Source organism: Canis lupus, chromosome 12 (assembly GCF_048164855.1).
Source record: "Canis lupus baileyi chromosome 12, mCanLup2.hap1, whole genome shotgun sequence".
NCBI lineage: Eukaryota > Metazoa > Chordata > Mammalia > Carnivora > Canidae > Canis > Canis lupus.
The window spans coordinates 9,482,419-9,510,117 of NC_132849.1; the positions used below are offsets into that span (position 1 = coordinate 9,482,419).

Sequence of the window (27,699 nt, forward strand, 5' to 3'; positions counted from 1 at the left end):
TTTGTTTACCAGAGTTAGGAGTCTTTCATGTTCTGTCTCCCTTTCTGATATTTCCCACTCATTTTTTCTCCTTTCCCCTTTATTCCCTTTCACTATTTTTTATATTCCCCAAATGAACGAGACCATATAATGTTTGTCATTCTCCGATTGACTTATTTCACTCAGCATAATACCCTCCAGTTCCATCCACATCGAAGCAAATGGCGGGTATTTGTCGTTTCTAATGGCTGAGTAATATTCCATTGTATACATAGACCACAGCTTCTTTATCCATTCATCTTTCGATGGACACTGGGGCTCCTTCCACAGTTTGGCTATTGTGGACATTGCTGCTATAAATATCAGGGTGCAGGTGTCCCGGTGTTTCATTGAAGTTGCTTGAATTTTTAAATTAAAGGTGAGATTTCAAGAAGCTTCCTCTTTCTGGGAGAATTGTTCCAGGTCTCTTGGAAGTCAGGTATTTCCTTTCTCTGCATTCAGGGTGTGTAGGCCTACAGCCATAGGAGCAGGGACGTCCTTGAAAAGTCTGAAGCAGGTTCTGGGGTGCATTTCATTCTAGTGACAGTTTGGAAGGTAGATATGAGGGAAGCAAGACCAGAAGCAGAGGAAAAGTTAGAAAGCCTGAATATAAGGGCAAAACACAAGTAGAGGATAAAAAGCAACACCCTCGGCCTTCCCTCTCTCTCTCTCTCTCTCTCTCTCTCTCTCTCTCTCTCTCCCCCTCTCCCTCTCCCTCTCCCTCTCCGTCTCATACACACACACACATAGCCTGCAAAATGAAGACATAAAAGATTTAAAGGGCACATGTCCAAATATCCATTCACTACCCAACCCTCCAACCCCTCTCCTTCTCTTCACACTAAACCTTGGCCACATCTGTGTGTGCTTGGCCTGGTTTGCTCATTTAACCTGCCTCACACAGCAGAGCCCCTCCAGCAATGACCCTCACTAAACATTTTCACACTCTGGGCAGTTTGCCATGGTCATTTGGTCACAGCCAATTATGTTTCTGGACAAGGCCTGAAGAGGTCTGAGTTGTCTACATAATGGTGCTCTCTATAATCCAATAGGGACACATGTTAGGAGAAAGAGGGTTTCGTGGAGGGAAGGAATGTTTTATTTTTTTCTTTCTTTTATTTTTTTATCCTTTTCAGCTGATGATTGTGACTTCAGGATGTAGCGACTTCCATTGGTGAGAGAGATTTATTACTCACTTCCTGGAGAAAGCAATTTTCTCTCAAGTGTGAACATTTAGATGGGGGCATCCAAAAAAGTCACTATTTTTTTTACTTTTGTAACTTAGAGGGAAAGAGAAATTTAAATCTGCCCAATTTTCCCCTCTCCTCAGGAATGAGCACTGATACGCTCTCCAAAACCACAAGGCAGAGAGGGCCCCTTTGCTCCTTCTTTGCAGTGAGTCCAGAGTCACCAGCTGCACCAAAAAGACTCTGTAACCACAGACTAACACAAGTTCTTCAGTGACTTTGGAAATCCATTGCAGCAAAGGCACAGTGACACAACTGCTCACTATCCCAGCCTCCATCACATCCCAGTGATGACTCCAGAGATGTGTTTTTTTTCTTATAATGGTTTTACTGAAGAGTGGAGGGGGGCTCTCAGTGTCTCCTTGGCCTTCTTTTCTCACTGTACCTTTCCTGCCTGTCAATTTCATCCATTCTCATTGCCCTCCTTATCATTTCCTGGAAGATGCCTGACCAACCCATCCATAGCCACACCCATGTTTTCTCTGCAGAGCACTAACTGATACAGCAGCCACCTAGTAGACCTCTCCCCTCAGAGCTCATCACCTCCTTTCTTGACCCCATTCAATCTAGAGTGTTCCCTATTTCAGTAACCAACACCATTGTCCACTCACCTTCTCAAACCAGAATCCCTGAGCATCTGATTTCTCTCTCTCTTAACACCCAATTTATTCAAGGAGTCATCAGTTCTAGGTTGTTCTGACTCTTCAACACTTCTAGAGTCTGTTTGGTTCACTTCTCTCCATCCCCACTTCTACCACCACCCAACTGATCTGTTGGCCACCAGCCTCTTTCTTTATCTAACTCTCTATCCTCATTGCCACATGGCTGCCTGGGGGAATATTCTAAAAAGCATGTCTAGTCATACATACCACTACCTTTTCAAGAAAAAAATCATCCCTAATGGACACCTGTCAGCCTAAGGAGGAAGTTTAAATACCTTAGTATATGTTACAAGACATTCATGAGCTGGCCCTATTAACTTTTCGATTTTCACATATGTGACCTAACTCTGCCACCAAATCTAGACATACTAAGGCACTTGCAGGTTCCTAAAGTGCTGTCTCTTACCCTTAAGCCTTTGCACCTGCTGATATCTTTCCTAAAACAGTTTTTATTGTCTTTCTTATGGCTAACTTCAAGGATACACTCAGATTACACACTCAGAGTCCGGGACTAGGGTGAGTGCCTGCACACAAGCCAGCACACCCCTGCTTTAACTTTGCCTCTCTTGTGCCATCCTCATTTCAGCCTCACATATACTTAATAACTCTTTCTTCTTGATCTCTGTTGTCTTTCTTCCTCAAAAATGAATTAGGTGCCTATTCCATGTCCTCCATTTGCACCCACTATTCCCCCTCTACTGTAGCATTTATTCTGGTATATTGTAGTGGACTTTTATTTGTTTATCTTTCCTACTAAACAGTAAATTCTTTGAGGGCAGGGACCTTATATTTACTATCCTTGATATAGCGTTTGACATGTAGTAGGCAGTTATTAATGTGTATTGCATAAATGGATATTTGGTGACATATCTGTAGAATTAAAGAAAATTTGACTTGGAAGGGACTCTATAAGTCATCAGGCCAAAACCCTCATTTTACAAATGAAGAAAGTGAGGTCAAGAAAGTCAGGGCAAGACCATTTCTCAGAATGACATAAGCTGGAAAAGCATCCTAGAATCTTACTTTTAGCAGATATCAATTGCCAGTGCAAGGAAACATAAGCAATTCACCAATGATATTTAATATTCAAGCCAAATAATGTAGTATGTCAACCAAAATGACTTTATAACTCCCTATAAAATAAATCAAGTTTTTATGAGATATTTTTCTTAAGTCAGTATATAAGGGCCTCTCCCATCCCATACCACCCACATTTCACAGTTGAAACAACTGAGAAAATGCCAGAAAGGACACATAGAAATGCAACTAGAAAGAAAAGTGTTTACTAATTTGTGATACTATGTAGTTAAGCAAGACTTTTCCTTCAACTTGTGGAGGAGGGGATGGATGACATTTCTAGTCTCTTGGAAAGTTCTCCTCTGTGAAGTTCTTAGAGCTTGTGACTATTTTAAGAAGTGGGGATTGTCATGAGCATGTGGTCAAGGAGAGGAGTTTCTTAGATATGGTGCTTATTTTTGTATATGGAAATACAGGTAATATATTAAAGAATTAAATCCTTCATATTTGGTGCCTTCAGGCAATTATACTAAATATCATTTAATATAATGGTAGGTCACTAGGTTTTTAAATTTAATATCAAACTCCCAGCAAATCAACTTTGAATCTGTTTGCTTCATATTCATGAAGGATAGTGGTGAGAAAGGGGAACGAAATACATGAAACATATTCTTTAAAAAATAAAATAATGGGGGCAGGGAGAAAAGAATGATCTATCTAGCAGAGTGTCTTTCTACCAAATTTTCTCCTCACAGAAAATATGAAAGAATTCAGGGCTGTTAGGGGTTCTTATTTACTAAAGGCCCTCCTTTCCCACTTCCTACTCCCAACCTTGAATCTCTCTGCAAAGACTCGAAAACAGTGGCACAGTGGTAAATGTTTAGCAGCCAGTTTGCCAAGATGGGGGGTGGAAATGACATGATTTGTAACCTTTGCCAATTTCTGCAGTGTGAATATTCCCACCAGAACCAATCACAAGTTACCAAGGCAATGTCACTGAATGCAAAGTGGGCAGAAAGTACACACAATCAGCTCTTCAAAGCAGCTATGAGCCCACTCCAGCAAACCGCTGCTTGAAAGCCTGGGGATGGATCAGCGTAGCTCCTGCCAGAGCAAGTCTTCAGGCTTCCTTGCTTCGAACCCAAATTCCTCAGTATTAGTCATGATTAGGTAGTTTATGCCACATAACAAATTAGCCGTGAAATCTCAGTGGCTTAAAACAGCAAAAGTTTATGCTTCATTCATGCTATATGCCCAGCACAGGTCCATTGTGAGATAGTACTTTGCTTATCAAAATTACTCAGATCTTAGACCGATGGGGGCTTCACCATCTGGAAAGTGCTGGTGGCAGTGAAGGAGAGCCTGGAGATTTGCACATGGGCTTTTCACCATCTCAGCTCACATTTCATTAGTCAGAACTAGTCTCATGGCCCCACCTAAATGCAAGGGATTTGGCAAGTGTGAGGGAGCAGATGGAATGTTTGGTGAGCACCACTGTCTCATCATAGCTGTGATGATTTCAGCAGGCAACCTTGTTTCTGGATGACTCAGGACACTTCACATTCAGTGGATCCTCAGCTTAAGAGGAAATGAAGGACCTGACTGAATGCCTTGGAAAGATCAGAAGGTTAGCAAGAATCCTCAAATGATGATTTTCTTTTTTTTTTTTTAACTGCTAATAAATATTAATGTACCAAACCAGTTGTTCTTTGGCTGGAAAAGAGACTTACAGCTCAGCAAGAGTCCAGGCAGGCTTTGCTCTGGTCCTCTTCCACACTTGAGAGATGTAGCACATTATTATGAATTTGCATGTCTAAACAACAAAGTAGCAATTTGATATTTTTCTGCCTGCATCTAGAGCCCAGAGCCCATTTCTAGGAGCATTGAGCATTTCTAGTAGGAGGCCGCTCCTCAGAGTCCCAGTCTCCTTGACACAGGGAATGTCTAAGACTGGGAGGGATAGGGCTCCCAGAGACTCAGTCCTTAAACCACAGCATTTCACTTCAATTCAACAGGGGTGTATTTTGTACCCAGTGACGACCAGGTGTGGAGGCTTCAGCTAGGGCTCCTAGAGAAGAGAGGGCATTGGATTCATCAAATTCTCCCTCTGCTTCTTGTAACCCGTAGCCCATTAGACATGACATCAGTATAACCACCTCTCTTCTGAAAGCAAACAGCTATGAGCCTAGGGGCCAGGAAAATGCACTTGAGATAGGTACCAGAACAACGTGGTTGCAGTCCTAACTCAAACCCTAACTAGTTACTGGCACTTGGACAGTCTCTTAATCTCTAGTGTCTCTGTTTCCTCATCCCCAAATTGGAGGAGTTGAGCTAGACCTATTGCTTTCACACTCTCTCTGTGAAGCCCTTCAGGTATGGCTTGGCAAGAGCAAAGAGAGGCTAGTGGGTCAGGCCCCAGGGCCCCATCCTAACTGCCATGCAGCGCAGATTTTTATTTATTTATTTTTTTAAGATTGTATTTATTTATTCATGAGAGACACAGAGACAGAGGTAGAGACACAGGCAGAGGGAGAAGCAGGCTCCATGTAGGAAGCCCAATGTGGGACTCGATCCTGAAACTCAGGGATCAGGCCCTGAGCCAAAGGCAGAAGCTCAACGGCTGAGCCATCCAGGCGTCCCTGATTTCTTTTTCTTTTTCTTTTTTTAGAGCAGATATTTGTTTTTATTTTTCAAAGGGCTGTCATTGCTTCATAAGAGTTTCTTAGAGGATGTTTCCGATGCTATTTTTTAAGTTTAAAAGCCACTGGACTAATGAGAGTGCAGGAGAGCCCTGGAGGGAATAGCGTGGCTCTCACTGTGTCCCAGGAAGTGGGGGGGCCTGGGGCTCGGGGGCTCTGTGCTGGGTGCTTCCCCTCCTCGCTGGCAGCTCCGCACCGTGCCCCGGGCCAGGCTGCTGGGGGCCCCGGGCCTGCCCACCTGCTGCAACACGCTCGCACCAAGAAGTCAGCGCAGGATGCTACGCGGAGTCAGGGGCCCTAGGACGTCCCCAAGCAAAGGTGAAAGACCTCAGCCTGCACAGAGAGCTGCGGTTGGGAATATGTCCACAGAATGTTAAATCACACCAGAGCTTTCACCCATCTTCCTCTCGGAGGTCACAACATGCCTCCCCTCTAATGAATTCTTTACATTGGCAGCTCTGGTGTTTTTCCCCCTTTCTCCGCCGCTTCCTCACTTCCGCCTCCCTCGCTCCCAGCGCCTTTGGCTGCGCGGGTCTCCGTGTGGGAACATGTGGAAATACTTTTCCTTGATTTAGGCCTGGAATTTGCTCTACACCTGCGTCAGCCTTCGGTCAGGGCTCAGCAGGCGTTTCGGCGAGGTCGTGCTGCAGAAGGGCGCGGTGCACACACTCGCTCTGGCTCCCTTGCAGGCAGCTGGCACCTCGCCTTCTCCTTGGCATCCCCCCCCCCCCCAGGGTGGTCTTCTTCACAGAGCAGAGGGTTAACTGCCAAAAGCCTGCAGCCTCAAGAGCAGAAGAATAGAGAGAGACTCTGTGTTTGGCAAGCGCTATCCTGACTTAATCTTGCAAAGTTGACGTTGTTTGCTCCGAGGAGTCAAGGACGTGCTCAAGGTCACAGAGCCAGAAAGTGAAAGAATCAAGACTTTAAAGACAAGACCTTATTTCAGGTTCAGCATTCTCCCCAATTACCAAGCCATAGTTCTCTGTTTTTGGAGATATCCACCACATCATAACTATAAACCCAGGTACTGTACTAAGTGTCCTACAGACGTTGTCTCCCAGCAAGGTGGGTGCCAGTTTAGTCAGCTTACAGATGTTATGGAAATGGAGCTCGTAAAGGATTATGTTGCCCAAGATCACTTAGCCAAATTCAGAAGTGATCTGCTGCTTTCTGCCCCAAATCTGTCAGTTACTTTACATAACTTGCGAGGATAAAAAGCTCCTCTGAGCTTTCTGTGCTGTCAGAATAAAAGCAGAATAAAAGCAAATCCTCATCTTAACACACCAGGCCCATCACAATCTGGTTTTGGCCCACCTTTCTTTCTGCTTCCCCACTGAAAGCCATCTTTCCTATCATTTGGAGCTCTTTTTGGCTCCTCAAACTACGGTCTCTACCCTGTGTGCATCATAGGTACTGTCCCCTCTTTGGTTTTCATCTACCTTTAACTTCCTGCTGGTGGCCCCTTTTCTGGGAAGCACTCCACTTCCACATGCCCACTGCCAACCACTTTGTCACCAAACGTTGCGATTCATAGTCCTCTTGCTCTTGCAACATCTTACGACTGTCTAAACTGAAGTACGGACCACACCATGGTGTCACTATCACATTATCTATCGCCTCCACCAGACCCTACCCTCCTTGAAGATACAGAACTCCTTCTATACAACTTTTATTCCCAAAGCTTGCAAAATACCTAAAACAAAATAGAGTTTTAAAAAAAGTTGTTGTAGGAATGAAAACTGGAAAGGAAAGGAGAAGAGGTAAGGAGACGGGAGGAGGGGAGAGAGGGTAACAAGGGGAGATGTTAAGGACTTAGTTCAGATCTTTCTGATTCAAAATAGACAAGACTTCTACCATCCTATACTCAACCCAAGATGCTCCCTATTCTAACAGAGATGCTCATTATCCCTTCTCTTTTTTGCTCAGGCACAAGATCCTAATTCTCTGCTCTGGGTCTCAAGGCAGTCCATCTGTCTCTGCATCAGAGTTCTCCATAAGACATTCTCTCTGTATACTTGTCTGTTTGAATCTTTACAAGTCATGGAGTTCATCTAACAAAAAAAAAAAAAATTGGAGTCTGGTATTACCAAAGGACAATAGCTTACAATGCCCTCTCCGAATAAATGTTTAGGGTTAAACAGGATTTTGAATTAGAACTTTTTGCACTTCAGATTAATTTACTTGCAGGGTATATTTGTACAAAGTCTGTACAATCCTCCTTGTAAAAAAGCAAAACTAGTGTCCTTTTTTTAATAATCTGCCCATTTAAATCATTTTCACTACATATTTTCACACAATTAAATTACAAAATTAAATTAAATTACAAAAGTGTTACATAGTATATATTTATTGTAGGGATTTTATAGGTATAAATATACAAAATGAAGAAAATAAAAGTAACGCATAATCATACCATGCACAATCACTTTTGTTTTGCTATGTATCCTTCCCTTTTATCTATGCATATATAATAATGTTTAAGAATAGCTTAAATATCAGGAAGCCAGGCAGCCTGGGTGGCTCAGGGGTTTAGCACCACCTTCAGCCCAGGGTGTGATCCTGGAGGCCCCGAGATCGAGTCCCACGTCAGGCTCCCTGCATTGGAACCCGCTTCTCCCTCCACCTGTGCCTCTGCCTCTCTCTCTCTCTGTCTCTCTCATGAATAAATAAATAAAATCATGCCTGGGTGGCTCAACAATTGAGCGTCTGCCTTCGGCTTAAGGCATGATCTGGGGGTCGGGGTATCAAGTCCCACATCAGGGTCCCTGGGAGGAACCTGCCTCTCCCTGTGTCTATCTCTCTGCCTCTCTCATGAACAAACAAATAAATAAAATCTTTAAAAAATTAGCTAATCTCTACTCCATAAATGCTGTGAGTTGATGTTGTATGCACTTTGCGAATTGACTGTAACCCTCAGAATAGTCTCATGTTATTGACACAATTACTATCTCCATTTAACATGTGAGTAACCTGAGGTACTGAGGGACGTGGAAACTTGCCCAGGGCCACACACATATTAAGTGGTAGAGCTGACATTTGAACCAAAGCAGCCTAACTTCAGAGAATGTGTTTTTAGCCTCTAAGACATACTGGTTCTCACACACATGTAAACTTGAGATCAGACTGTACAAAACCAACCATGTTAGTAACTTGCTTTTTTATAGTTAAAGTACCTTTAGGAGTTTTCATGTCATCTAATACTCTTCTGAAACATCATTTTGTTTTTTTTTTTTTGAAACAACATTTTGATCAGCACATAATATTTCATCATATTTATGTAATCAATGAAATTGTTGAAATTGATTTCCTGTTGCTAGAAATGTAGATTATCTTCCAGTCTACTATGAAAACACTGTGATGAACAATGTCATAACTACTCTTTTGTCTACAACTTAGAATTGAAATCACTGGGCCGAAAGATAAGACATTTAAACATACCCGCCATCCATACCCTCCAGTGTGGTTCCATGTAAAGGGAACATATCTCAAGTAGTTGATCGTTAGAAATGCTGAGTAGAACAGCCTGCCCTCTGAGCTTGCCTGCCAAGTTCTTCCCTATTCTTGGAGCTGGTCATAAACAAATGGAGAAAAAAATATCCTAAGCCAGGCATGTGCTGTTGTCAAAGATTGTCCAGATACTTCTCCTTGGCCCAGTGCCATTACCTGCCTCTTGGGCACATGCCTCCCTCAGCCTTTCTCCTCTGTCAACGCCACATCAGAATGAGTTATCATTTGCAGTTCAGCAGTTGGTCTCATCAACATGGGGGCCCTTCCCATTTGGTATTCCTACCACAGGAATGACAGCAGGGAAGAGGAGATGCAGAAAGTTCCTGGAGGAGATGTGTGAGGCAGATCCCTAACAGCTAACCTGCCCCAGTAACCGACGTAGCATCTCTATGGAGGATTCTGGAGAGGGATAAGCAAAGCCTCTCCTTAGAAAGTGGTGAACCCCACTTAGGATGAGGAGACCATGTAAAATGCCTCAAATGAGAAAAAAAAAAGGGTAAACAGTGAAGTATGTGTTAAGTGTTTTTTAAGATAGTGAGAGTAGCTGAAAAACCCTTCATAAGCTAATTAAAATGAAGAAGAAAATTTAGAAAATAACACATCTAGAAAGACCTTTAAAAGAGCGCCATAAATATAGATGGGATGGCCAGTGTCTTGTGAGTTTTCTGTTGTTGTAAATTTCAGAGCCTCCCGGTCTGGACACCACACATGAAATGATGAGTAATTCTCTGACACATTCATTCAAGTAAGTTTTATTGAGCCCCTAAAACTTTCTGATATTTACCAAGCACCTTATAGTTTATAAAACTCTGTTTGTATACATGATCACACCTTATCTTCCTTTGAACCCTATGGGGCAATTATTATTAGTACTTAATTATTATTTGTGAGTTACGTGAAGCTAACAAACTTAAACAGCTTACCCAATATTGTAGTGTGATGATTAATTTTATGTCAACATGATTAGGTCATGGGGTGCCCAGATATTTGGTTAAACATTATTTCTGGAAGTGTCTGTGAGAGTGTTTGCAAAAAAAGGTTAGCATTTGAATTGGTACATTGAGTAAGGCAGATTGTATCCTATTGGTTCTGTTTCTCTGGAGAACCCTAACTAATACACATAGCTGTAGGCAGAATTTGAACATGGGCCTCTTGCCTCTGGCACCTACTAAGTGCAAGAACCAGCCAGTAAGGCAGATATGAAATACCAGAGCCCTTAGAGAGAATACATGAAAGTTTAGTGGGGAGGAAACTGCCTTTTCTGTGCTTGGGACCAAGGCCTTCAGCAAACAATAACCAGACTGCAAGCCGAGAATTCTACTAGGTGCCCAAAACTAACCTGGATGTGGTGGAAATAAAAAGAGAGATAAACTACATCTGAGGAACCTTTCCCTAAGCATGTACCCTATTAAGACATATAAAACAATTATGAAAAAAATGAAGTTGTTAGTGTTGGCAAGAATAGTGAATGAAGCTTTCCTAAAGGAGGCAAGGCTTGATCTGAGAAAAATTTACAGAGGAGAAGGGATAATTTAGTGGCTAATCGTTATGAGCAAAGACACGGAAATAATGGTAGCCGTGATGTTGTGGGGGGGAGGAGAAGGAAGGTGGGAAGAGCTATTCAAAGACAAATTTAAATGGAAAATAATGTATGTGTTAAAAAGAAGAGGGCAGGTAGAATGGACCAGATTATAGAGGAAGACTTAGAAAGCAAACAAAATCCATCCTTTTAACAAAGACTAAAAAAAAAGCCTTCTAGGTGCCAAGCTCGAATAATGCATGCTATCTTCTCTTCAAAAGTAAATAACTCCCGGTCCTGGGAACTTGGATTCTATACCATAAGTGATAGTGAGTTATGGAAGGTTTTTGACTAGGGGATGACAAAAGGAAAATTTATCTCCACATTGCTATAATCTCTTAACCAGCAGACAGAGAAGAAGCAAAGAGGCAACAAAAATGTTACAGACCCATCCATTATTAGGATAGTCTGTAGGGCAAGTTAAAAGTGGTATTTTCAAAAAGAATCTGTTTGAATCTGAAAGAGTTCTAGTGTGAGTGACAGGAACTAGCTTTCATGAAAAGAAGCCAATATATACAGAGATAAAAGGGGATAAGGGTGCATAGATAAAAGGGTAAGGGACAGAAAAAGCTAAAAAGGCAGGAAGGACCCCAGCACAAGAGGAAGGCATTGTTTTGTAGAATCTGGACAAGGTAAGACCCCAAGAATGGGGAAATAAGATAGAAACCCAAACATGAAGAGAATAGCACAGAGGCAGACCTCAGACCCAGAAACAAGACAAGAGCTTGATGATTAAAATCAGAATGCAAAATCATGCTAGTTCCAGAAGCATGACTGTCTTCCCTTGATCGGGGTTAAGGCTTGGTGTATGAATGGAGATTAGGCTGACCTACTGGAAAGAAAACCTAACATAATTCAAGACACAGCAGTCAAACTCTGTGCATCTCTGAATTTTTTTTTAATAAAAAAAAGACTTATTTATTTTAGGGAAAGAGTGTGCGCACACAAGTGGAGGTGTGGGTAGAGGGTGAGAATCCCAAGAAGACTCCCCACTGAGCAGGAAGCCAGACACAAGGCTGATCTCTCAACCCATGAGTTCATGACCTGAGCTGAAATCATGAGTCAGTCGCTTTGCCAACTGAGCCACCCAGGTACTCTAATCTCTGATATTTTCTGAAGGGAGCCTCTACAATCTAATTTTATACTGGCTATAACTTTTTATCCTACCTGTCTTTATTTTAATACTCTTAATTACAATTATCCTGGTCCCATCATTGTACTCTTCTCAACCCACCCCAACTGACCAACATATCACGTGCGTGCACACGTACATGCACACACACATACTTTTGTTGTGGTTGAGCCTTTGTACTAATTCTCTTATCTATAATGTTCTCTTTCTTCATCCAAGTCCTTTCTAGCTCTTCTCTGAAATTTCCATGGTTTGGTAGCAGCCCCTAACACTGAATCAGAGCACAGCTCCATCCAGTCCTCTCATTGATTAGCTTCTTTATTGTCATGGCATGGCGAACATTTTATAGGCCTGACTGTCACTCATTTTGGTTACCTTCACTTAGACTTTGTTTCTAAGGGAAATTCATTCAGATTTTCAACTTTGGGAGACTTGAAAAATATCCATCCTTTCCCTTTTCCTGGGCTAATGAATGGAGAGAATTCAATTTCCTAACATTGAGACAACATCAGCAGCAGAAAAATAAGATAAAGACTCCACTTGGAAAGAGAGCTCAGGAGAGGAGGTTTCTAATATGGCAGACAAACCAGAGGCCTTAGTGGTCAGAATAAAATAAAAGAGAAAAAAACTGGGTATTTTATATATGTGAGGTGGTGTTTGTTTATCAGAGACTGTCAGCACAAACAGGTTACAAGGTACTGGTGAAACCTATTTATAAGGCCAATAATAATCATAATAAAAATTAAATCCATAATGGCTATCATTTACTGATTTTATATGTGACAAACACTACGATAATGTTGGTTTTATGGAGGCTTTTTAAACTCTGCTGCTAATGCCATGGAGTACATGATATTTTTCACGGTATTTGTGAGAATAATTACAGAACCAAAAATCAGTAATTTTGTCTAATTTTTGGTTATGGTATCTCTCCACAAACTTACAAAAAAAGTCATTCTCATTGTAACTAACAACCATGATCAGAATTATTTTAATTAGGATTATGGTGACAAAATGCAATACTTGGGAAAGGGATGATGAACTCTTGATTCCAAAGATTAATTTTAAAACAGACTCTTTTATACCAGCATGTCCGACTTGGAAATGCAACTTAGTAAGACAAATCAAATATTTTTTTGTTTAAGGAAGCTTAACAGGAAGTTGAACATAAAAGTCTTCCATGATTCCATACTGTCACTGGATATAAATATGTGTGTGTGTGTGTGTGTGTGTGTGTGGTGAGCGGGGGCGGGGGTTGCAATTATAAAGGGGTTCTGGATCAGCCAAAATCGATTTTCCTTATTGAACCAGAGAATATTCAAACAATTTCCCCAGACATTTCTCCATCTGGTTGCCACAGCTAGCCTTTCTTTTGTGCAAACCTAAACCCCTGTACCTTCCTCCTCTTGTTCCTCATGTTCTTTCCTATTCTGCTCTCTCCCACTTCAAAATGCTCAAGAAATGCAATTCACAGAGTTGTTATACTGCCAGCAGCCCACTCCATCTGTTTCCATCCGCCAAACTCCTCCTTAATATTTCTTAGTGCATTGTTCATTTCCCAAGGGCAACATAGGGCTCCATACACCAGGAAAAAGGAGTAAATCCAGGGTGTGGTTTCATTCAAATCTGCATTTTATATCTATGCTGTTCCCCCAGTAGGTGATTCTGTACAGTTTGTTGCCTATTAACGTGTGACCTTTGACTACAGGATTTCCTATGCACTACATATGTGCTCAGTATCCTTCTCATGTAGTAGATAATGTCTTTGATTGCAACGACACTTATTCCATGCTTGGAAGACTTACTCAGTCTCACTCTCAGAAGATCTTTCTGTTGCATTTTTGGCTTACACTAGTTTTCAAAGTCTTATAGGAGGATTGAATAAGAGACATTACCTTTGAGTCTTGCTGAGAATATTCCTATGATCATAATTTTTTAGGGATTTTACCACCTCACATTCAAATGACCAAGCAGACATGAAAAAAAAAATCATATAGATGTACTAGGAATGAAATTAAACAGAAAAAAAAGAAGGAAATGTTAAACAGCAAGTTAGACAGTTTCAAATGAAAACAACAGAAAAAAATGAAAGACGGTATATATGTGAAGACATTACTGCTGAGAAAATATCCAGAATTTATTAAAGATATTAACTGGCAGATTCAGGAAGCAGAAGGAATCCAACTGGATAAATAAAAAGCAATTCAAAATTAGGTATATCATAGTGGAACTATAGAAAACCAAAGATGAGAGGATCCTGATAAAACCAGAGACAGCATAATGGCTATAAATAAAGAAACAACAAATAAACTTATTGCTGAATTTTCAGCAACCATGGAAGCCAGAAAATTGGAAAATAATTTCTCCAACATTCTGAAAGAAAGCAATTATCAGCTTAGAATTGTATGCCAAATAAAATTATCTTTTAACAATTTAGTAGCATGAACACTTTTTCATACACATGAAATCTAAAGTACTTTATCACCAAAAGATTTTCATTAAAATAAATTAGAAGGGTTGAACTGCACAAAGAAGGGAATAATTGTATAATTATACAAGATGAAAGAAGAAATGACAGGTAAAGAATAATCCAAATTGTAGGCAAATCTAAGCATCTAAGCAAACATTGTCTTTTTGGGGAGAGGACAAAACGGAATGAATTGCTGGCCAACAGTATTGTGTAAATGACAGTGGAAGGAGTTGGTGGAATTTAAAGCAATCCAAAGTTCTTGTCTTTTTTGGGAGGAGACTGATAATTTTATGTGTGTTAACATTTCGAAGGTAATTAAAAGACTGTACATGGAGTGTTAAACTTGTAACTAGTACAGGGTATAAATGAATTACTAAACAAAAACCTTCAACAGTTGTCTGCCTCTGGCTCAGGTCATGATCCTGAGGTCCCAGAATCCAACCCTGTATCAGGATCCTTGCTCAGGGAGGAGTCTGCTTCTCCTTCTGACCACCCCCTCTCTCTTGCTCTCTCTCTTTCACTCTTGCTTTCAAATAAATTAATAAAATATTAAAAATCTTAATAAAAAAAGCCTCAGAGAATTAAAAAAAATAAAATGACAAGAAAGGAGACAAAATCAAGCTAGAAAAGCAGAACAAAGAGAAAGTACAAAATAACATAGTAAAAATAAATTCAGATCAATTGACAGTCATAATAATCAGTAAATAAAAAATAGTAGACTTTAAGGCAAAAATTATTCTTTAGAAGCAACAGAATCACTACACTATGATAGAAAGTTGCATATTACTACTAAGACATAATTCTGAACTTGTATGAATCAAATGACATAGCTCCAACAGATATAGAATAAATTTTGGTAAAACTTCAAGGCTGAGTATAAAAATCTACTTTTAAGAAGAGATTTTAAGGGATCCCTGGGTGGCGCAGCGGTTTGGTGCCTGCCTTTGGCCCAGGGCGCGATCCTGGAGACCCGGGATCGAATCCCACGTCGGGCTCCCGGTGCATGGAGCCTGCTTCTCCCTCTGCCTGTGTCTCTGCCTCTCTCTCTCTCTGTAACTATCATAAATAAATAAAAATTAAAAAAAAAAAATAAAAATATAAAAAAAGAAGAGATTTTAACACCTTCTAAATAATTGATAGATTAACCAGGCAATAAATCAGTAGGAATACCAAAAAAAAAAAAAAAAAAAAGAATAATATGAACTCAATCTTAAATCTTTACATAGGCCACTACTTTCATCAATAATATAAATATTCATTCATTTTAAGTACACATAAACATTTACAAAAATTGGGGCACCTGGGTGGTTCAGTGGTTGAGTGTCTGCCTTTGGCTCAGGTCATGATCCCGGGGTCCTGGGATCAAGTCCCACATTGGGCTCCCTGCAGGGAGACTGCTTCTCCCTCTGCCTATATCTCTGCCTCTCTCTCTGTGACTCTCATGAATAAATAAATAAAATCTTTAAAAATATTTACAAAAATTGGGCACAGATGTGTTCATAAAATGTGTGTCAATAAATTTCAAAGAATAAACATCATTCAGAAGAAATTAATCATAATTCAATAAAGTTTAAATGAATATAAAAGGGATAACTGGAGAAAAAATCCACACGTTTGGTAACATAGTATTACATGTCTAATAACCTGTAGGTCAAAAAAGAAATTACAATGAAAATTAGAAAATATAAAGCAATACCAATAACACAATAGTACTTACCAAAACCTGTGCTATAAAGCTAAACTAGTACTTACAGGAGAATATGAGGTCTTAAATGATTATATTAGCAAAGAAAAAAGGCTAAAATTAATGTACTAAGCATCCAACTTTATAAATTTTAAAATAACAGAATATAATGTAGTAAGTAGAAGGAAATACCAAAGAATAAAAAAACTAAAATAAGAAACAAACATATAATAGAGAGAAATAAAAGCCCAAACTTGTTTTTATTTTTTATTTATTTGTTGTTTGTTTGTTTGTTTTAGAGAGAGAGAAAGAGCAAGCGGAGGGAGGGAGAGGGAGAGAGAATTCCAAGCAGGCTTCATGCTCATCGTGGATCCCCTCATGGGGCTCAATCTCACATCCCTGAGATCATAACCTGAGCTAAATTCAAGAGTCAGACACTTAACTGACTGAGTCACCCAAGCATGCCCAATATTGTTTTTACAAAAGACTAATAAAATTAGCAAATTTCTGGAAAGATTACTCAATAAAAAAGAAAAAAAAGGCACACATGCACAAACTTCAGAATGAAGGGATATAGTTATATACCTTCAATTATAAAAATAATAGGAGAATGCTGTAACAACTTCATACCATTAACTTTAAAACAAAAATGCAAATTGTTTTAGAAAAGTATAACTACTTAAAACGAACTCAAGAATAACTAGGAAATCTAAATAATGTTAAAACCATTAAGGAACATCAATTTGATTAATATCAAATCAGATGTCAAATATTTTTTACAAACAAACAAACAAACAAACAAAAACAGAAAACCTCATTAGGCCCATATAGTTTTGTAGGTGATCTCTTCCAAACAATCTAGGGAATGATAATTCTAATCTTATTCAAACTCTATCAGCAAACAGAAAAAGAAGAAATACTTTCCAATCCATTTGATAGACTAATGTAATTTTGGTATTAAAACAAAACTAGGACAGTATAAAAAAGAAAATTACAAAAAAAAAAAAAAGAAAATTACAAGTGAATTTTTTTTTGTAGACAGAGATCAGTTTAATTCCACTCAAACAATGAGAAGGATCGAGTTGATGGCCTCCAATTCTTGATAGCAGGAGTCAGATGAATAGACCATATTAGGCCACTACTTTCATGATGGGACCTCCTCTATGATGCATCCCATAAAATTCATACATGTCTATAGCAATCATAAGATGCCACTCTGGACAAAACACCTTAGTAATAACCTGATCATCCTTTCTTTAAAATAGTAAAATGGATTTTTATTATTTATTTATTTTATTTTTAATTTTTTTATTTAAATTCAATTTAGTTAATATATAGTGTATTAGCTTCAGGGGTAGAATGTAATGATTCTTCAGTTGCATGTTACATTCAGTGCTCATTACATCAAGCACCCTTCTTAACTCCCATCATCCAGTTACCCCATCCTCTCCCAACCCACCTCCCCTCCAGCAACCCTCAGTTTGTTTCCTATAGTTAAGAGTCTTTTATGGTTTGCTTCCCTCACTATTTTCATCTTATTTTATTTTTCCTTCTCTTCCACTATTTTGTCTATTTTGTTTCTCAAATTCCACATATGAATGAAATCATATATTTTTCTGAGTCTTATTTCGCTTAGCATAATACCCTCTAGTTCCATCCACATCATTGCAAATGGCAAAATTTCATTCTTCTTGATGGCTGAGTAATATTCCATTGTATATATATACTGCAATCTCCTTTATCCATTCATCAGTTGATGGACATCTAGGCTCTTTCCATAGTTTGGCTATTACAGACATCTGTGCTATAAACACTGGGGTCCATGTGCCCCTTTGAATCAGTATTTTTGTAACCTTTGGGCAAATACCTAGTAGCACAATTGCTGGGTGGTAGGTCAGTTCTATTTTTAACTTCTTGAGGAAACCCCATACTGTTTTCCAGAGTGGCTGCACCAGTTTGCATTCCCCCAGAAGTGTAAGAGGCTTCCCCTTTCTCTGCATCCTCACCAACATTTGTTGTTTCCTAAGCTGTTAATTTTAGCCATTCTGACAGGTGTGAGATCTCATTGTGATTTTGATTTGTATTTCCCTGATGCTGAGTGATATTGCACATTTTTTCATACGTTTGTTAGCCATTTATATGTCTAAATGTCTGTTCATGTCTTCTGCCCATTTCTTGACTGGATTTTTTGTTTTTTGTGTTTTGAGTTTAATTTGTTCTTTATATTTTGGATACTAGCCTTTTATTTAATACATCATTTGCAAATATCTTCTCCCAATCTGTAGAATACAAACTCTCCCTCTTCGCAGATGACATGATACTGTACATAGAAAACCCAAAAGACTCCACCCCAAGATTGCTAGAACTCATACAGCAATTTGGCAGTGTGGCAAGATACAAAATCAATGCCCAAAAACAAAAACAAAAACAAAAATCAATGCCCAGAAATAAGTGGCATTTCTATACACTAACAATGAGACTGAAGAAAGAGAAATTAAGGAGTTAATCCCATTTACAATTGCACCCAAAAGCAGAAGATACCTAGGAATCAACCTAACCAAAGAGGTAAAGGATCTATACCCTAAAAACTACAGAACACTTCTGAAAGAACTTGAGGAAGACACAAAGAGATGGAAAAATATTCCATGCTCATGGATTGGCAGAATTAATATTGTGAAAATACTTTTTAGTTTTGTTAATTGTTTCCTTTGCTGTGCAAAAACTTTTTACCCTGATGAAGTCCCAATAGTTCATTTTTGCTTTTGTCTCCCTTGCCTCTAGAGACATCTGGTAAATATCATTCTTTAAGGAACTCTGTAGTCAAAATTAGATGTGAAAGAGGTTAAGAATATGCCACACAAGCAGGAAGTTGTAATACGCTTATCAAGTGTTCCAGTCACTTTTATGCTGGAATGTGTTTTAATGAGAGATTTAAAAAAAAATCCACCAGAGGACAAGGAGTTGAAGGAAGATAAATGAGGGTAGAGAAGGAAATGGATAGTCAATAGAGATAGTGCAGTTCTTAAAGTGGAGAAATAGAGTATCATGGGAAAAAAAAAGATGTCAAAATAGACTATTGTGAGTGTGAGTAGTATCAATCTTCAGTAGTACCAAAACACTAAAGTAAAAATTTAAGTTATTAACTGAATTTTAAGCCACATGAGAGTAGGGAGAGCATTTACCATGTTCTGAGCATAGGTCCTGGCATATAATAGACTCTCAACAAGCATTATTGCATGAATGAATGAGTGAATGAATGCATAGCTATTAAAATATTAGCAGTGTAGAAGTACCCATGTGGTACTAGATTAGAATGACAAACGTTAGTATGAATTTATGTTTACCCAAGTGGATATATAATTATGTGTGTATACGTGTATATTCATGGATTATTTTTCTTTTTTTAATTTTTATTTTTATTTACGATAGTCACACAGAAAGAAAGAGAGGCAGAGACATAGGCAGAGGGAGAAGCAGGCTCCATGCACCGGGAGCCCGACGTGGGATTCCATCCCAGGTCTCCAGGATCGCGCCCTGGGCCAAAGGCAGGCGCTAAACCGCTGCGCCACCCAAGGATCCCCATGGATTATTTCTTAATTCTGCCTAGTGAAAGCACCAAGAAACAAACAACACTCTGGTAGCTACAAGCATTTCCAGCACTTAGATCTGGGTTTTTAATTTCATTCTCCAATAAAAAGAAACAGTGTTCTTTCGAGAAATGGCCGATTCTAGGCCTGGGGCAGAGAATATACAATATGACCCTGGAACATCTGGTAGTGCCAGAGAGTAAAGAAAGCGGGGGGAGGGGGGGGGGAGTGGGCGGGCAAGGGAAGAATATGTCAAGGGGACCCAGGAGTCAACTGAAATAACTCTCTATAGTCAAAACTAGAACAATTAAGCTAAGCACCACCCAATAAATAAAGTAGTATTGGATTATAACTTGAAGGATAAATTAAACATCTGTGAATCCTTACTGATAGAAATAAATGATTGAATAAGTTAATGAGAGAGAGTAAAAGACTTCTGATACAGAAGAATTCCAAATACTTGTGTAGACACTGTTTCCCTCAAGGAGATGGAGCATATCTCTCCATATCTCAAGTGTGGGCTGCACATAGTAGCTTCCTTTCAAAGAATATAGCATCAAAAATGGGTGGTTGAGGGCAGTACTTCATAGTGGAGAACCCCACCAAACACTACCTTAGCCAGGTGTTCAAGGTTAACATGTTCAATAAATCATGTTGATAGCATGTACCCTTGGTATCATGTGATATTATTGTCATAACTGGCACTTAATGTCTATTCTTTCTCCCTAATCCTATAACCCCAGTCTAAGCATGAGAAAAGCATCAGAGAGACCAAAATTGAGGGACGTTCTGAAAATATCTTACTACTTCAAACTGTCCAAGTCTTAAAAAAAAAAAAAAAAAAAAAAAGGAAAGTTTGAGAAATTCATAGTTTAGAGGAACCTAAGGAGATAAAATATCTAAATGAAATACAATATCCTGGATGGAATCTTAGAACAGAAAAGGGACATTAGGTAAAAACTATTAGTCAATAATAGCCTATCAATATTGGTTCATTTGTTGTAACATGCTAATTTAAGATGTTAAAAATAGGGGAAACTGGGTAGAGTAAATTAGGATTCTGGGCATTATCTCTGAAACTTTTCTGTAAATCTAAAACTGCTCTAAACTAAAAACTTTATTCAGGGATCCCTGGGTGGCGCAGCGGTTTGGCGCCTGCCTTTGGCCCAGGGCGCGATCCCGGAGATCCGGGATCGAATCCCACGTCAGGCTCCTGGTGCATGGAGCCTGCTTCTCCCTCTGCCTGTGTCTCTGCCTCTCTCTCTCTCACTGTGTGCCTATCATGAATAAATAAAAATTAAAAAAAAACACTTTATTCAAAATATATCAGCTAACATTTATTGAGGACATAGTATATGGCAACTCGTTTAAGCAGTTATACCTACTAAGTACTTTAATCTTCATGACAACCCTATAATGCAAACATAATTATCCCATTTCATAAAGAAACTGAAGCAAAGAGGGGTTAAGTAATTTGTCCAAGGCTGTCACATAGCCAGCAAGGGCTGGAGCAGGGAATGGGGCCTAGGAGAAAGAATTTTCCCTTCTTAGTATAAGATGACCTCAAGAAGTGCCTCTTAGCACCATGATTTGATTCTCTGATTTTTAATAGGTCTGTTGTGTTGAGGATAGAGTATCTCGCAAGTTAAAAAGCTACTATTGAGGCATTTTTGGGAACTATGGTAACAAATTAATAGGGTTTCAAACTCCTACTAGAGTGAAAGGGGAGGGAGGGAGATTATGGGTATAAATGTGAGTAACTTAAGCTTTATAAAAACAATTTCAATAAAATGAGGAATTTACTTAGTGGGATAAATTGGCAATGGTTATTACCCAAAAGTATAGTAGGGAAAATGGCCACACTCTAAAGGATTAAGACAGCTGGCTTAGGTAGAGTGCATACCATTACATGAAAATAATCATAAAAGTTTTTAAATGTGGATGATTGTCAAATTATATAACTTGGTTGTGAACAAAATTAGAAGCCTAAAGATCATAGTCAGCCAAAGGGGGAAAAAAAATAGCCGTCTTTATAAAGAAGGCACTGCTATGCATAAGAGAAAAAGTGAAGTACAACAATCAAAGCATAACAAAGAATGAGGTTTTGTTTTGTTTAATATAGTAGAGAGCTGAAATCTAAGAAAGAGTCAATGAAGCCATTATTTTGGTAGGCAAACCTAGAAACGGTTGGCTCCTGTAAAGGAAATGGTGGAAGACCTGAATAGATTCATTCAGAAATAGGGTGAAGCAGAGAAAGCAGCCTCTAACATGACCTTCAGAAGCAGTATTTGTTCTGATTGACTTGTGCATTGGCTGAAATTATTTTATGTTTGAATGAGTCTTTTCTTATAATCTTCCTTTTCTTCCTAATGCTGGACTCCCAAGTGTTTTCTTTTTCCTCATATTCTTTCCATATTTCCATTTATGTCAGCCATAAGGCAGAGCCTTCATTGGGTATTTTCTGAGTTATGTGTATTCAGAAAGAGACAGAAATGGAGGGTAGGAACTTTTCCTTAATATTAGCAAGTCCCTCCTCCTTTTTCAGGTTGACATCTTCACAAAACAGAAAGTAGATTTTAATGAGAAGGTTCTCTTCCCATTACATTGCTACCAGAAAGACTCTACATTTCAACGAAATCTCCTCTTAAATTTCTTAAAAACATAGAAGATACCAGCATTGTGAATATCTCTGTATACTCCAAGTAGAAGCCAATGCTTATCAACATCTGGGGGGAAAAGATGTTAAATAAGATACATATAATAAAAGCTGTGTGTTTAATAAATGTGATTTTTCAAAGAATTCACCACATGTTAAACTGTAGGAAACTTAATTTTTTTTTAAATTCACTCTTGAGGCGCCTAGGTGGCTCAGTCAGTTAAGCCATCGACTCTTGATTTCAGCTCAGGTCATGATCCCATAGGTCATGAGACAGAGTCCCATGTCAGGCTCCATACTCAGTGGGCAGTTTGCTTGAGATTTTCTTTCTCCCTCTCCCCCTGCCCTTTCCCCTTCCTTCTCCCCCTCCCCACTCATAAACTCTCTAAAATAAAGAAATCTTTTTTAAAAATTAAAAAATTCGTTCTTAAAGGTCAGTGTAGTCAGTAAGTGTTCTCCAGAGAAACCTAAGCAACAGAATATATAGATATAGATACAGCTATGGACACAGATGGACATATAATATCTTTTCTTTCCAAAAAAATTGTTTCATGGCCTGGCATATGATTTAATGTAGGTTCACATCAACCATAGGTTTGAACCTTGTACACAGTAAAAAGAAAGTTATTATTTAACATAGCACACATTTATAAGTGACAGACATTTGATAAAACATTAAGAAATCAAACATTTAGCTAAGCATTCAGAGAAATGACTTACCATGAGTTATGGATTTTGAAATAGTCCCCAAAGGATTTACAGCAAATCCCTTCACTGAAGACATTTAAAATTAGATTCAAAGAAAAACTTGAGTGAGAGCATACTGGAGTGAAAACTCCCACACTAACAAATATAAAACAGATGAATTTTAGCTTTTTCTATTTCTAATATTCACAACTGTCATTTTTGTGATTCATTAAAAAATAGATTTGGTATTCTAAACTCTTGGCCACAAATAACATAAAATAAAATAAAAATTAAGGCCGCATCACTTAATTACGATTCCCGAGACCTATAGGTTTACAAGACATTCAAGGGCAAAACTGTAAACTTTGTTTATTATACTTTTATCATTCACAGAAACAGAGGGTTCTTAGGGAAGTTCTTCTTTAGAAAATGATCTACTCCTGAGCTCCCCACAATTCACTGGGGATTCTGACCTGCAAGCACTACAGCTGATTTTAATTGCCACGATGATGCATAGAGAGAGATGTGATATCTGGAGTAACTGGCTTCTAAACAATGAGGGGCTTTAAAGATTAAAGTCAACACTTTAAATTGCACTCACAACTGAATAGGAAGCTAATGCTGACCATTGAATGCAGGTGTAATATTCTCCATATGTTTTAAAACTTTATAACTGAAAGAGATCAAGCCCCCTGCATCACAGCAATAAAAACTCAAGGACAGTACATTACAACATTGTATTTTGAAGGTCAGAAGTGCAAAGATCATGATGGTAAAATAAGACAAACCTATTGTGAGAAGTGTTCTTAGATGTAGAATGCCAATCTGAGAAATCAGTGCATACTGTGAGGCCTCCTTAGCCAAAGGCAAGCAGACTTTTGTAGCTAAATGTACCTTGAATACCTAAAATGTTGGCCTAGAAGTGAATTGGTCCATAGCTCCCGTGGTTACCTGACAACTAAGAACACTGGGTGCATGAAATGCTGACTAGAGCCTTTCAGATATGAGAAATAATGCCTAGACTTCATGCCTAGATAAGAGTTCACTGAACACTATTAGAATTGAAGCAAAGAACTTTTAAAAGTAACATTCTGTAATCATAGTATCCTTAAGAAGCAGCGCATCCCTAAAAGTAGACAGTCTTTGGTGAATGAAACAGTATTAAATGCAAAAAATTAAATCAGACAAGCCAGGAGTAACCCTACCATGTGAAAGAAAATCCTCCAAATAGTCCAGTTTTGTTTTAGCCACTGACATATGGGAAAATTTATGTAGTAAAGTATATGCTTATAAAGTTTCAACTTATATATAGTTGGGGAAACAATTTATTATACCAAAGAAGCATAAATGTGTGACAGATGGCAATGCTTTTTTTTTTTTTTTTTTTAATTCTTGGCAGGGTCCCTTTTTTAGCTGAAAGGCTTTCACTTCTTAAAACTATGAACATTGTCATTCACACCTATTTTCTGAAATTAAACAGACCAATTCTATGATGAAACCTCCTATAAATTTGGTTACTGTATAATGTCTTCCCCTTTTGTATCATAAATTATCTAGAGTGCCACTTTCTGTAGCATAGTGAAACAGGCCAAAAGTAGGCAAAAGGCAAGAAGCTTTCATTTCACATTCTCAAAATCTGTTTTTTAAAAAAATCTTCTACATAAAAAAATCTACAAAATCTTGTTAGGACTTTTAACAAAGGAAACTATAAAAAAGGTGATAGCGAAGTACATTATTCCATCCTGAAATCTTTATATTTGACATTTAAAATATTCAATTCCTCCAAATCATTTGCTAGATCATAATTTATGTTCACAGATGTCTTAGTGAAGAGTCATGGTTCGTTTTCTGAAAAATGAGCAAAAATGTCCATAGGCATATGTGACATAAGCAGACTAATTTATTGTATTACTTTCATATGCAAACATCTTCTTTAAAGTAAGAAATTTATGAACTTGATAAAGAAGTGAAAGAATGTACTGTGGGAGCAGGTGGAGAGCAAGGTAAAGAGTGGATACCTCTAGCTGCAGTCTCTGGAAGGGCAAGGATTCGATTTTTTAGCCTCCCACAGTGGCCAGCACTGCATCCTGCCCACTTGAAAGTCACAAGTTTGTTTTCCTAGGCCAGTGGGGGAAGGCTGGCTACTGTTAGGTTTATCTAAAGCTGACTCTCAAATGCAAATTATCAAAAATGTTAGAGTAGTTAAGGTAACTCCAGCTGCTATTGCAAATGCCAACATGTCAGCAGCTTAAGAAAATAAAAGTCTATTTCTTATTCACTTAGTGGTCCCAAGCAATGCATCTGGTGGAGAAAGAGTGGAGTTCAGGGCTAAGGGAGACTCTAGAACCTCTGTGCCACAGCAAACATTCAGAAATGCAAGGCTTTCAGTGTCACCCCAATATCCAAGCCAATTGGGGAAAGAGCATGAATAATGCTTGGGGGATATTTTTAAGGGCGAGGCTTGGATGTGCTGATACATCATTCTGTTCATGTCCCATGGCTAGAACGCAGTAACATGTTCCCATCTAAGGATAAGAAAGGCTGAAAAATGTTGTCTGACTCTCACAGTAGGAGGAAAGAGAATGAAATGTTTGATGAACAGCTAATCAGCTTTTGCCACAATATATGTCACAAAAACTTTATTGCTGCAAAAATTGGGGTTAGACAGCCCTCACTTATAAGACAAAGCTAGTGACACTTTCTCTGCAATTTTAAAGAACACTTAATTTTACTTTTTTTCTCCTTATTCCATCTTTCCTCTTCATTTCACTTTCTTATCTGCAACCTATTTTATTAATCATCCACTAGTGATTTGGCCAAACTGATTATCCATATTGATTTATATTGAAATATGCATATGCATTCAAGAAGAAAGAAAATTATTAACATAGTATGCCATACATAAGCATCTAGTTAACTTTTTTATGAAATCTAACTGGAAGGTCAACAAACTTTTTACTGCTTTTCTAATAAAAATGCAAGACCTTTTTCCCAGATGGTTTAAACCTATGGGAAGAATTATAATCAAAATGTAGAATGATGTAATCAATGATTACTTACATTTTTTTGTCTGTAAGCCATTCATCTTTATATTCAAGCTGCAATCCAAAGACAGTTTTCATCTTATAAAGAAAATTTAAATGACTGACAAAATTTTGGAGAGATTTCTATGATAATGTACCAGTGTCAGCCTAGGTGGTTGCTCTGGAGACCCTCAGGAAAATCTCTTTCTGGCATGTTTCCTCTGGGCTCACTATGCATCAGACAAGAGAAGGCTTCCAGATATGATTTCTGAGTAGGCTGCATGAATGTAGTCCCTCCCAGAAGATAAATATACATATTGCAGCAAGAAGGGAAAAGTTGATATTTTTTGGAAATTTCCTGTGAAAAGACTGTTTCTAGAAATTGTGTGTCCTCTTTAATATCTGTATTAAAGAACTGGGCCGGGCGGAAAAAGTTGCCCTTTGTTGGTTCAAATTATGAATTGGAGTTGAGAAGCAGCAGCATCTTTAAACCTGCCTCTCGCCCCCAGTGAAGTAAGGTAGTAGTGGCTGGATATCACTAGGGCCCTCACATACATTTTATTCCTCAAAGAAAGCAATAAAACCATTGAAACACCTTCCCCTGTAGAAGGTCAGCTGGCAGGTTGTGCTGAATGAAATCAAGCTGCAGGTCATATGGGTCACCTTAGCCATCCCTGGCCCATTGGGATCATTGATGCATCTCACCTCCCAGCAAGTGCAGGGTTCAAGGGAATAGTTAAACATTGCATTTTACAGGTACTAAAAGCAAAGCGTCCTTGGTTGAGTTCTACCCCTGTCTGTCCTTAAATTAGTATTACTATAGTAAAAAAATTAATAAAATTAAGTATAGCACCTCAAAGAGGGGGATCTCTCATTTTGGCAGTCCTAAAACAGTTGCTGAGGAGGTTAATTAAGCACAGTGGATTGGGTACCTGGGCAATCCTGGATTCTAACCCTGGTACTGTCAAGCACACACTGTGGAACTTGAAAAAAGGTGGTTGTAAGAATTAATTGATATAACTATGCGCAGGATATAGCCAGTGATCATGAAACAGGAGCTCTTGTTATTACCATTACTATTATTACTATGATTACTATTTAGGGGACTTTGACCACCTTTAGGTAGTGGTGTGTGTGAAGGGTGGGGAGAAAAAGAAAGACTACTCACCAGTGGAGGACAGTTTGAGGGAACTGGTGCTGATTAGGCAGAGAAGAGACCTAGAAAGACCATAATCTCAACTACAGTTCTCTGAAGGACCTCTTGGAGAAGTGATCAGACTGACCTGTTTAGGAAGTCCCTGGGAAGAGGACCCAAGACCAAAGCAAAGGATGGAGGTCCGGGAGATAAAGTTGGCTTCACATAAAGAAGATTAGAATGGATGAGAAAGTGGCATGGGATGTCTCTGGAGGGAGTCAGCTCACCATTCTAAGTTGCCCAGGATGGGGAAAAAAGAAAAAAATGTGTAGAAATCATGGACGGGATTTCAGGGATTTTGAGTTTTCAGACAATGCGTCGGACCAAATGGGCTCCAAGAAGCAGCAGAGGAGCAAAGCGAGTAAAAGGAAGTAGGCAGACGAGCTCCAGGCCAGCCTGGGCCTGACCTCCCGTACTTGCACGGTTGTTCTGCTGGAAAATCGTAAAATTTAATCAAGGGGTCTGGAAGTCCCGCCTGGGAGTAGCCGCGCGCTGAGAAGCTCGGTTGCTGTGGCGACGGATACGGTTGGCCAGCG

General features: G+C 38.9%; 1 long non-coding RNA gene across 1 annotated transcript; it reads right to left on the reverse strand.

Moving 5' to 3' along the window:
• On the reverse strand, positions 1-27,697 carry LOC140601081 (uncharacterized). Its single transcript, XR_012004130.1, has 3 exons — positions 27,252-27,697; positions 15,220-15,387; positions 1-555 (listed from the first exon to the last, which is right to left on the reverse strand). It is a non-coding gene; the product is annotated as an uncharacterized lncRNA (long non-coding RNA).
• Between the last annotated feature and the right edge of the window lie 2 nt (positions 27,698-27,699).